Source organism: Parasteatoda tepidariorum, chromosome 3, assembly GCF_043381705.1.
Source record: "Parasteatoda tepidariorum isolate YZ-2023 chromosome 3, CAS_Ptep_4.0, whole genome shotgun sequence".
Taxonomy (NCBI): domain Eukaryota; kingdom Metazoa; phylum Arthropoda; class Arachnida; order Araneae; family Theridiidae; genus Parasteatoda; species Parasteatoda tepidariorum.
The window spans coordinates 50635108-50647895 of NC_092206.1; the positions used below are offsets into that span (position 1 = coordinate 50635108).

Below are 12788 nucleotides of genomic sequence, written 5' to 3' on the forward strand. Positions count from 1 at the left end.
ATATAACAATTCAATGAAATTAATCATAGTCACAGAAGCGTTCAAATGAGATAAATTTTGTGATATGTTGTAGTTTGAATAATTGTTATAATACTAATTTGAGTGATATTTTTGTACATTTATGTCTAAATTATTTTCCTGGCAAGGAAATGTTTCCAAACTTAACTCTTACAGGTGTTTTAAATAAACCATAACAAAAAAATTAGTAGCTAAAATGCATTAGGAGGGGATAAAATATTAAAAATAGAGCTATGGGAAAAAAGTCACACTTATCAAAACTTAATGATTATTTTATTTTTGAAAATTTAAAATACTAATACGACATCCACACCATGTTGAAATTTCTTATGACATTATTATAAAGTAACTAATAATTACGAAGATTTTTAAAAAAATTGGTTTTTATAAAATAATTCTACCAACAAGACTTTTTAATATAGTGTCTTGCTAAATTCTTTAACTTAAAAGGTAAGATGCACTATTAAATTTAAAATTGTAAAAACGACTGTCCTGTATGAAGAAAAAAATAATTATAACCTCTAGCTAATTTGTTTAACTTGTAAAGAATAACAAAAAATGCACTATGAAACGCAAAATTTATACTTAAATCCAATTTCAAATAGTTTCGGATGAAAAATCACTTAAACAAATTTAAAATCACACAATGTTTAATTGATTTCAAAAATTGGCATTTTTCTTTTGGATTCTCGTCACCCAAGGTTGCATTTGACTTTAAAAAAGTTTATTTTTATTAAGTTTTGTAGTTTTGTCATTTTAATTTAGCTACTAATTTCTAGGCTGTGGAATATTCTATCAGTTATTCAAATACCTTAAAAATTATCTTTGGAATTAACTTGAGAGCATTTCCTTGTAAAATCAAATCCTTTTTCTTCTATGTACGAAAAGACCTAACTACCATAAGTAACAGGTTCTGAGTGGAACAAGTTTTTCTGTCACCTGCAAAATTTATTCGACTCACTCCACTGTTATTGGTTAAAATCATTTTTATAAGTGACTAACCAAGTGAATATGGTAAGAGCTTAATTATTAAAAAAATTGGTATGTTACTCCTGTGGTCTGTTTAGAACACAAAGTCGGGAAAAGAAAATTTAAATGCATAAACTTGTCAAGTCAATAATGTCATAAACTCTGTATCAGGGTTGGCAAGCTTTTAACAATAGACAGTTTTATCCGGTTTTAACCATCAAGAGAAAAACCCATTTATAGCGTGAAATTTTAGTGTAAGAAATGATTATTAACTTCTATAAGTATAAAGTAGTTATAAATAAAAGTACACATCAAATGACAAGCGATCAGTCGAATAACTGTACTAAATATTGATAATTTAAACCTTGAATCCAATGATTGAAAAAATCAACTTATTAAACAAAGCATTTGTTATTATTTGGTTATTTATTTCTTGGATATTATTAGTTTGCAAATCAGTGAATATATTAAAATAATTTATAGGCGATGTTTAAGTACGTGTAAATATTAACAACAAATATTGAGAATCTAAAAAAAAAATCGAAAGTTAAAATCAGACGATTATTGGAGGACTACTTTAGTTTTACTTAATCTAAAAAATATGCCTAAATTGTAACTTAAAAAATTGAAATCAATAATTATACTGATAACAGATAACAACTTGTGGTTATTACATGTAATATAAACTAAATAGCTATAATATGGCAAATAATACTGATCTTAAAGTATTAATAGTACTGTTTTTTTTTTTTTTTTTTTTAGAAAAGCCAGTTAATAGCTTCAATTATTTTTACTTTATTTTTTACTCTTAATATATATTAATCATGATTTTAGTAATAATTATAATGCGTCCCGCAGTGGACTGATCGTTAAGACACGGTTCCCAGTAGATCATTGAAGTCAAGCATCACTGGNTTTTTTTATTGGTGTTTTTAGAAAGGTAAATAATTGGCACTGTCACTGGTTGCATAAGTTCTTAATTTTTCAAAAAAGTGCTTAATTTTTTCAATAAAAAGTCCTTAAAAGTGCTTAATTTTTGCTTTGCTAAAAGAGTGGGAACCCTGTAATGTCATAAACTCTGTGTTAGGGTTGGCAAATTTTTGACAATAGACAGTTTTATCCGATTTTAACTATCACTTGAAAAAACCCTTTATAGGGTAAAATTTTAGTGTAAGAAATAATTATTCATAAAGGCATTTGTCCTCTCTCTCAATAGAAAAGGTGTTGTTTTGTGGCTTTTTTGGCCGGTACCCCCTTCGGCTTCCGTGGCCATATTTTTTATTTTATTTCTGTTGTTTTCTTTATTGCTTCAAATAATTATTAACTTTTATAAATATGAAGTAGTTATAAATTAAAGTACACATAAAATGACAAGTGATCAATTAAATAGCTGTACTAAATATTAATTTAAACCTTGAATCTATTGATTGAAAAAATCAACTTATTAAGCAAAGCATTTGTTATTATTTAGTTATTTATTTTTTGAATATTATTAGTTTGCATATCAGTGAATATATTGAAATAATTTATCGGTGAGTACATGTAAATATTAGCAGCTAATTTTGAGAATCTAAAAGAAAATCGAAAGTTAAGACGAGACAATTATTGAAAGACTACTTAAGTTTTACTTAATCTAAAAAGTATGCCTAAATTGTAACATAAAAAATTTAATCGATATTTAGACTGATAACAATTAACAACTCGTGGTTTTTACATGTAATATAAACTGAATAGCTATAATATGACAAATAATATTGATCTTAAAGTATTAATAGTACTGTTTTTTTGTTTTTTTTTTAGAAAAACCAGTTAATAGTTTTAATTATTTTATCTTTATTTTTTACTCATAATATATATTAATCATGATCATAGTAATAATTATAATGCAAATATAGTGCGTGATTTAACTTTATTAATATGTCTACAATGACAAAAAAAAAAACTTGTCGCAGGTTTTCAACAGATTTTTGTTGTGTCATATCAAAAACCCAATCCTTCTCCATGTCAAAGATGATAGAGACATTTTTTAATTAATTGAAATTAACTTTTTATCATTTATACTTTTATTGTAAAAAAAAATTAATTGTGTTTTACACTTAAGCACACCATTGTCCGACTTATCAGCGGCAAGTACTAATTATAATTATTAAAATGAAAGCTATTTCTTCTAAAATCGGTCATTTTTGGAAGTGCGAGTTATTTTTATTATTTAACCTTAGATAACAAAAACTTATATCACAGTTACTTTGTAGCTAATCATCCATCAAATATAAAATGTAACATTCGAAGTTCGACATCTTCCGATTTTAGCGTGGCTTAAAGTCAGGAATCTATTTGTCAAATGATTAACTATCTATCAAAGAAATGAGAACTGATTTTCTATCCCTTTAAATTAGTGATCATTGGAAAGGTTGGGTATTGTGCTCTTTCTTTTATTTCATTCTAATTAATGTCTATTTCCGCATTTAGTCTGCGTCATTTTGAAGTGATTTTAACCTACGTTTTAAAACCTACATGTTTTAATCCTTAACGCATTTTGGGTTAGACTGGCAGACTAACAGCAATTTTTTTGCTTCAGTCTATGACCAACGTGTAGCAGGTGTCCTTTATTTTTTATACACAAAAAATATAAAAACTATTATAATGATCGGCATTATATGATGAATCTATTTACATTCTATAAATTTTTCCGTTTTTGTGAAACAAAAAAATAGACTATAATGTTATACATACCCTACTAAACTTTCTACTCTTTGTTCTTGGCATAAATTGAATCGGATATCGCACCATTAACAAATAATTTTTTTATGTTTAAAATGTATATATATTTTTTAAAGTTTTATAATTTTTTAAATCTTTAAGTCGGCAGTAGTTCTTTTTTAGAATTTTTTTCGATGAATTTCTTATTCTCTACATAATTTTTGTTAAAATTTCGCACTTCTTCCATAACTCTTTGGCTTTTAAATCATCTTTGGCTTTAGGAGATGTCCATGCAGGTTTACAATCTACAAAATACTGACCAGATATGTTCTTTACTTCTTCGGAGGTAGCAAGGTATATTGATGTCTGAGCGCCACTTTTACTATCTTTCAAGAAAAAATATATTACGGGTATTATTATATACTTTATATACCATTGGGCATTCCGAGCGATTTTTGTCCTAACTCCTCCTGGATGCAACGAATTAGCAGTGACTCCAGTTCCTTCCAAACGCTTTGAAAGTTCTCGAACAAACAAAATATTCGCCAATTTCGTGCTGCAATAAATCCAATATGGATGCCTTACGCATTTCTCACAATTCATATTGTCCAGGTCCAGATTTGCCCACCAGTGAGTTACTGAAGACACTACTATTATACGAGATGGCGCGGACATTTTAAGCAAATCTAGAAGTAAATGGTTCAACAGAAACGGACCAAAGTGGTTTGTGGCAAATTGCTCTTCTAGATTATCCTTTGTTAAATGCAATCCAGATTTGGGCGTTGTTCCAGCATTATGGATCAGTACATCCAGTCTTTTTTCAGTTGCGTGGATTTCTGCTGCAAACTCTTTTACTGAATCGAGTGACGATAAGTCAATTCGCCGTACATAAACGTCTGTATTACACGAACGAGCTATAATTTCGTTCGCAGCTGCTTGTCCTAATTCTAAATTTCGACAAGCCAAGATAACTTTAGCTTTGCGTGCAGCCATTTCAAGAGCTGTTTCAAATCCAATTCCGGAATTAGCTCCTGTTATGATTACAACTTTACCTTCCATGGAATTTCGATTCCGACATACTCCTGCAGATACTTTTAAATATAGTTTTAAGAATAGCAATGATATTAGTACTATAGAAATTAAATAAATCATTCTTATATTATAAGTCTATCCACAAGAGAAAGACCATCCGTTACTCAACACAGAATAACTAAATTAACGAGAAGTACCATTAGAAAGATTTTTTTACGCGAAAATTTGTAGGTCATTAGTTTATTAAACTTCTATTTCTATACACACTAATGAAAGTGAAGTACTTATCCATCGAAGTCGACAGTTGCATTCATTCATTTATTTTATTTTGAAATGGGTCAAATCTCCTTAGGTGATTTAAAATTCATCACCACCCGTTGCGTTTATATACGTGCGATGGACAACCACGTTTGTAAAATTTTTACTAATTAGAAATGTTTGACAAGAAGGATGAAGTTTTTTTCACTTATTTCCTTCTCGCTATTTTTAAAAGCTATTTCAAAACTTTTTTTCAAGGATTCGGAATATAATATTTGTAGAAAGGAGTGTTCAGTTTACAAATTGCGCAATGTTTTTTTTTTCTCTCTCTCTCTTTTTGTGGATGCATGCATTTTATTTTAATTTTTTCATGGTTTTAAACTCTTTATTTAATTGCGAAATTATTTACTTAAATTTGGTTTCTTTAACAAGATTTGCGCTTTTTTATTTTATTTTTCGTGAAGTTTTAAGTACAAACTAAAAAGCTTCGCATATGTTAACATCGAATTTGTTTAAATTTGTTGAAAAGGAAAAGATAGTTGATGATAGTTTAAAAAAATTTTTTTATTGTCAATAACACTTGGAATAAGTTATTTCATGAAGTGAACCATTTCAAAGTGGTATAAAAAGATTGAGAAATGAGTTAAATATGATCAAGTTTCTTACTTTTATAAAACTGATATGAATAAACACGTGTATGTATTTTTATAATTTTTATGTTTTTTAATTAACAAAAATTTATTAAATAAATTAAAGAAAAATCTGTTAACATTTAAAAATATTAAATCAGTTCACTAGTTATTAATTTTAACCTCGAAAAAATAATCTAATAATAATCGAGTGATTTTTTTTATTTCATCGTACTCTTTGTACATTTTTTATGTGTCGACATATTTTCAAAATTTTGAGTTTAGTTTTTGCCCAGAAAAAAAAATGTAACGTAATGTTGAGCACCCAAAACAGCACGGCTCTTACAATTTTTTAGCATAGAAAAATAAATCATTGAGGTACAGCCCTTTCTTTACAAACAAGACAAACCAAAGAGTTCATATTATAGTTATATTATTAGTTATTTATTTTAATGCTGATGTGAACAACAATACATAGTAACATACCACAAGCTTGACCTGCATATAATTCAATGTTTCATTTCAATTAAAATAAAATTTTATTATTTAAATTTCTGTAAAAAAAAACATGTACTAAATGAAGATATTGTTTAATTATCACTTAAACCATTTATTATTTAAAAAAAAGAAAAGCAAAAGTTATGGAGAAAAACCCATTTTGAATAATTTAAAACGATTCCTTTAACCAAGTCTTTTCCAATAATGACACTTTCGATTACATTAGTTTTTTTCTCTATAATATTAAAATTGTACTACAGTTGGTTTTGTGCATAATTTTAAAATTCCGGTTTATATATCGTTATTTTGAAAACTTTTTAAATTGAAATATCATCTTGGAAAAAAAACTACGATATTTAAATTATTACCCCAAATTGAAATAATTGACTGAAATACTTGAAAAACAAATTTGTAAAAGTATTATTTTATGTGTTATATATAAATGTATATATATATATAAATGTTAACACTTGTCCTTTTTTAGATAACTGAATATCATATACATACTTTGCACTCTATAAAATTATTCCCAAAACGCGCTGTATTTCGCCTCTGTACAGAATGTTGGAAATTAATGACAAACTCAAATAGTTCATATGATCTTCAAGTTCAGCAATAACCGAATTTCAATTTAGTTTTCTGCTGTTGTTTAAATATTTACAAAAATGCAACGGATGCAAGTATTTTTAATTTAAAATTATTTAATTTTCGTTAAAATTTCAGATTTTCCCCACAATTCTTTGCTTTTGATATCATCTCTAGCACCTGGTAATATCCATGCTGGTTTACAATCAGCGAAATACTTCCCTGATGTGTCTCTGACACTGTCGTCCGTAGCTAAATATATTGTTGTCTGTGCTCCACTTTTAGGGTCTTTCAAAAAGGGATAAATTATTGGTAGTATTATAAATTTTGTGTACCACGGAGTGTTACGGAATATTCCTGTTTTAACTAATCCTGGATGTAGTGAGTTAGCAGTAACTCCAGTTCCATTTAACTTCTTAGACAGTTCGTGCACAAATAAAATATTTGCTAATTTAGTATTACTGTATGTCAAAAATGTACTGTTAATATGTTTCTCGCAATTCATATTTTCCAAATCAAGATTACTTGTTCTATATGCAAAAGAAGATACAACAATTATGCGAGAAGGAGCGGATCTCTTGAGCAGGTCTAAAAGTAAATGGTTTAACAAAAATGGACCAAAGTAATTTGTAGCAAACTGTTCTTCTAAACTATCTTCTGTAAACTTCAATCCTGTACAATATACTCCTGAGTTGTGGATAAGGACATCCAGTCTCTTTTCCGTACTGTTGATTTCGTCGGCAAATTTTCTCACCGAGTTCAAGGAGGCCAGGTTTATTTGCTTTATGCATACATTCGAATTTTTAGTGGAATTAATTATCTTCTTAACAGCCTCTTGACCTTTTTCTACATTACGACAAGCTAAGATAATCCTGCCTCCTCGTGCTGCCAACTCACGAGCCGTTTCAAATCCTATTCCGGAGTTAGCTCCTGTTACTATTATCACTTTTCCTTCCATAGAATTTTTATTTTTACACACTCCTGCAGATAGCTTGAAATATAATATTAAAACTAATAAGCAAATTATTAAGAAAACAATGAAATAAACCATTTTCAGGAAAAATCAATAAAAACGTGCGTTTTTTCTTAGTAAATTTACATATGATCACCTTAAAAAATTAGCTATCTTTATCAGTTTCCTATTTTTATGAGACTTCAAAATTTCAATAGTGAAAGGAGTGTACTGTTAAAGAAATAGGATATTGAGTAAGTCTGTACGTGATATAATGCTTTGTCTACTGTCTTCCATATTCGTGAATAAAAGTTTACTTTTATTTACTCAGGCAACGTTTTGTAGAAGGATATGCTTGCCAATAAGTTTTCGTAAAAGGGACATTTTCCACTCAAAATAATTTAAATTTTAAATATTTTGAATTTACGTAGCCCTTTAATCAGTGACAAATAAGATAACTATTTTATTTATATCTACTCTATGATGTAAATGTTTGGTTTAGGCTTAAGCTAATGATTGTGATTCGTGTTCAGGTCTAAGACCTGTGCGTTCAAGATTACTAAACAAAAGTTTTAAAAATAGTCTTCAGACATGCAATAAAAAATTAATTATAATGAAATAAAAATAAGTTTGCTATATTTGTCATGGTGTATATTCTATATCTGGAAAGGAGAATTTGATTAAAGTTGGAGAATTTTAAAAACGCTTTTAACTTTAAGAATGCTTCGCTAATAATGTGATGGTAGTTTATTTAATTATAATTATAATTATAATTAGTTTATTTATTATAATTATTTAATTATTAATTTTCACTTAATTTGTTACCTATCAAAATTATTTAAAAATTTTACTGATTTAAATTAATTGTCTTGTCAAACACTATATGTGCAGTGCGCTAAAAATATAGAACTAAATAACTTTATTTCTCTTGATTGGATTTTTTTTAAAGTAATTACCCATCTGAAAGCATTTTAATTAATAAAAAATTATTGTATAGGGCTTTTTATGAATGACTTGCCTCAATATATTGTAACTTCATAGCGTTTATAATGAAATTGGATTGCTGCGGACATATTTTTAAATATACTCCAGTTATCCAGTTATTAAATAAACTCCAGTTATATATTTTACCATTCAAAGTTGACCCTGGAAGTATGAATAACTTCGTCTCTGAGAATGATTTAAACTAGAATTTAGCAAACTTTGAATTACTGATTAATTGACAAAAGATTTGATTTTTAGAATTAATGATTAATCGACTCGTCTTTAATATCATCGATACTTTTTCCTCTGCTATAAAATCCTCTACTTCTTCGTGTTTACAGACATTAAAAATGGACTTAAGTAAAAATATGGAGTCGTTAGCGTAGTTACTGTTATTTGTCTTGGTTTCAAATAGTTTAAAAGCAATCAAATTTAAAATGTGTTTTAAAGGAACAGCAGGTTTGTTGAATTAGCGAAGATTTTAAAACTTTTAATTTTAATTGATACACTTTTTTAATAAAGGATAATGCAAAGTTAATAAAAAAGTTATTTACATTAAATTAGAGAGGAAAAATTTATCCTGAATTTCTACTGCAGTGTGCGAAGGAATAAAAAAAAAAGGTAACATTAAACTTTACCGAGCTTTAACTTGAACTAACGCGACGATAAAAAAAAAAAAGAAGTTTTATAATCGATTACGATTACAAACTCAAACTATCAATAACTATCGATAAAAAGTTCATAATATTAATACACAATATATAAGATTAAGTTGAAATACTGTATTGAAAGAGAGCTCACTTTGAAGTTAAAAATTAAACAAGAAAATAACGTCGTACAGGTGAGAAGCTCAAAACACATTTTCTCTTATGAACACTAAACACATTTTTTAAACTCAAAACACATTTTCTCTTTCTTTTAAAACTGTATACACAAAAGTATCTAATTCTATATTTCAAACATATTCACGAGCGCACAACAACGTATGCGGAAAAATACACGTTCTAAATAAATCGTTTTCATTTTTTTTTAAAGACAAGCGGTTGCTATAGTTACCGTTAACATACTTTAAATCGTTCGTGTCTTCCTAAATATAGACATGCTTTTATCAACCAAATCATTCAGTTTGTTCAGAACAGACATTACTATTTTGCAATCAGTTTTGGAAAAATATCTGCTTTTTTGTCCCCATGCTATAAATTTTTCCATGGAATTGGCAGTAAGTTCATAGTTATTTATATTTTATAATAATTTTTGGTGAACAATATAGTAATATAGTATAACAGATACTTTCGGACAGGTTATAAATTTCCTTGTTGTACTGGCACTTAGTGAAATAAGTATTTGTAATATCACTATTCTAAAATCAATTTTTCGAAAACAAAACAATTCTGTATAACAAATACTATTTTTTTAATTAAATCGTTTTTTACAACTAACTCTTCAATGCATTTTTTACAAATATTTCAAATGAATTGGCCTTTATTACAATTATTTGTATAATTTCAATAAAGCAAGAATTGTTATTTAAATAATAATTTTTAGCTAACAGTAATGCGATGTAAGAGATACATAATTTTTTCAGCCATGCTTTAAAATTTCCCTTAGAACTGGCACTTAGCAGTACAAATAAGTATTTGTGAATTAATTTTTGGCAAACAACACGACATCAAAATACCTCCTTTTTATCCATCCTATAAATTTTTCTGCTGGATTGGTGTTTAATGCATAATTTTATCGCTTTTGGTTTCACTAGACTAAATTATGAGGATCAAAATTTAACTTAATAATAATTTTAACTTTCGAAAATAATTACAAACTTCACTACTATCTTTATAATAAATTTTGGCCAAAGAATATCACCATACTAAAAATTCTTTCTTTAGCCCTTCTACAAATTATCTTGCTGAATTAGCTTTTAATACACAATTTTTGTTTTATTTTTTATTGTTTGTTGCCCATTTCGGTGGCTTTATATTATTAGGTTTTTCAAAAAACGATTTCAAAAATGCATGCATTGTAACCTAATATAAAGAAGACGAAGATTAATTAATAAAAAGGTGCTATTAAGTTCCAATGAAATGAATTCTTGTTTAAATAGGACTTTAATTTAGCTATGATATTATGAAGTATTAACTAAATCCCATGGAAAACTATTTTTGGACTGAAGCGCATGAACAAAGAAAGAGATTTAAAGTAGACACGAAGATCCTTAGTCTTCGAATGAAAATAAGTTACCTAATATGTCTCTAATGGCGTATCCTCTAATGCTTGAGGCATTTGTGAATTATTACTTCCGGTAATAGTGTACTACAGCAGAAATGTTTAAAACAAAATTTTTTATCTTATCCAAAACTTTTACCGGGATTTCAGATCATAGCCATTTATCCTTTTGACTTTTTGTTTATCTGATTAAATAATTTATACGTAGTGGTGAACGAAAATCATATTTATAAAAATATTAATACATTATAATAGCATAAAAAAAGTTTTCTGAAAGTACAGAAATTCCGTAGTTGGTGGAAGGTATGAAAAATGAGTTGGAATTGCGAAATTTTATGAGGTACAATTATACAAATAAACATTGTGTGTAAGCATACATATAAACATTATCATACATATCTTACTTTATAACCGTCATTGAACAGCCAACCCAATTTTGAGTTTACAACTACCAATGTGAGTCTCGTAACTTTGTAATTTTGAACCCAATCCTGAAAACAAAGAAATTCCTGGGTCAGGAGAAATTTGTCTTAGTGGAGGACTTTCTAATGGAACTAACCCGAATGAAGAGGAAAAAATCACGAAAACCTCCCACGGTTAGCCTGACGTCATCGTTACTCTAACCCTTGATCCGTCCATCACTGAGGATATTTTACATCAGAACTGTTACATCAGAACAGTGCGATCCAGGTGCAAAATTCATATCAATCAGCCATCGCTGAGATTCGCTTCTATCCCTTTAGCCACCACTGTTCATACATGCAAGCATTATTGTAAACATTACTAATATAAATATATAATAAATACTGCTGCGCTTTGAAGGCTAAAAGGCGAAAAATTAATTAATTGGTTGCAGATCAAGTGTGTGCTAATGGAAATTTGATAATAATGCATTTGAATCCCTTCCTAGAATGTAGTCTACATTTTTAAAGGGGTTTTAATTTAAAAAGAGAACATTTTAAAATGTTATAAATTTAGATTGCTTAATGAGGTAGACAAATAATTTAATTAACAATAATTACTTTCCTATAATTTGTATTGAATTTGCTACCTTTCAAAATAAGTATAAACTTGTTTTAAGTTAACTTAATTAACTAATAAGTTAAACTTGTTTGTTTTACTCTTAATGCGCCCTGTAGTTTGGTACAGACAGAGCAACTACATTTGTTTTGTTGTAGCCAAAAAAATATGGGCAAAAAATGCAAATATTATTAAAATAACCATACTTCACAATACATGTGAAGTATGTTATAGTATGTTAAGTTATCTGTGAGGATTAATAAAGCCAGGATATAAAATAAAGCCAAGCGTTGAACTCAAAAGTTTCCAAAATAGGAAACACAGTTGAAGAATTCGTGATATTTTCTATTCTGCAAAATAAATAAATAGACAAATAAAATAATGAAAATAATTCCTAACAGGAAGAGATGCTGTTGTTTATATTCAAGAGATTAAAAAGACTACCTGAGAATGAATAAAAAATATGCATAAAAACTGTTTAAAGATCATATGATATTCTGAATGTGTATAAATAAAGAATGTTTATAATGCCGCTTAGGGACAGCAAACATTGAACCTTCTTAAAATAAAAACTATCACCTTTTTTTTATAATAATTTTCAAATCGATAATTTTTTGTCGATTATTTTTCTAAACACCACGAAATAGAATCCTAGTTTTTAATTCAATGGATATCAGGGAAAACGTGACAAATAAAAAAGTTTTAATAAGTTCGACACTCTCACTTTACCAAACAAACATGCCAAGACATTTAAAATAAATTAAAATAATGAGTAAAACAAAACACGTTTAAAATTGACGTTTCCTAAATTCCTAGATATGATAACCCTTTTAAACCTCGCCAGATTACCAAAAGAAGATCACTGCGATCAACCACTTCCCTTTATATTTTTGAAAAATTACTTATATTGCTAGCACAAC

General features: G+C 27.8%; 2 pseudogenes; both read right to left on the reverse strand.

The window, feature by feature from the left end:
- Positions 1 to 2624: 2624 nt before the first annotated feature.
- LOC107440269 (retinol dehydrogenase 12 pseudogene) lies at positions 2625 to 5083 on the reverse strand (annotated as a pseudogene).
- Positions 5084 to 5520: 437 nt separating this feature from the next.
- Positions 5521 to 7899, reverse strand: LOC107440270 (retinol dehydrogenase 12 pseudogene; annotated as a pseudogene).
- Positions 7900 to 12788: the final 4889 nt, after the last annotated feature.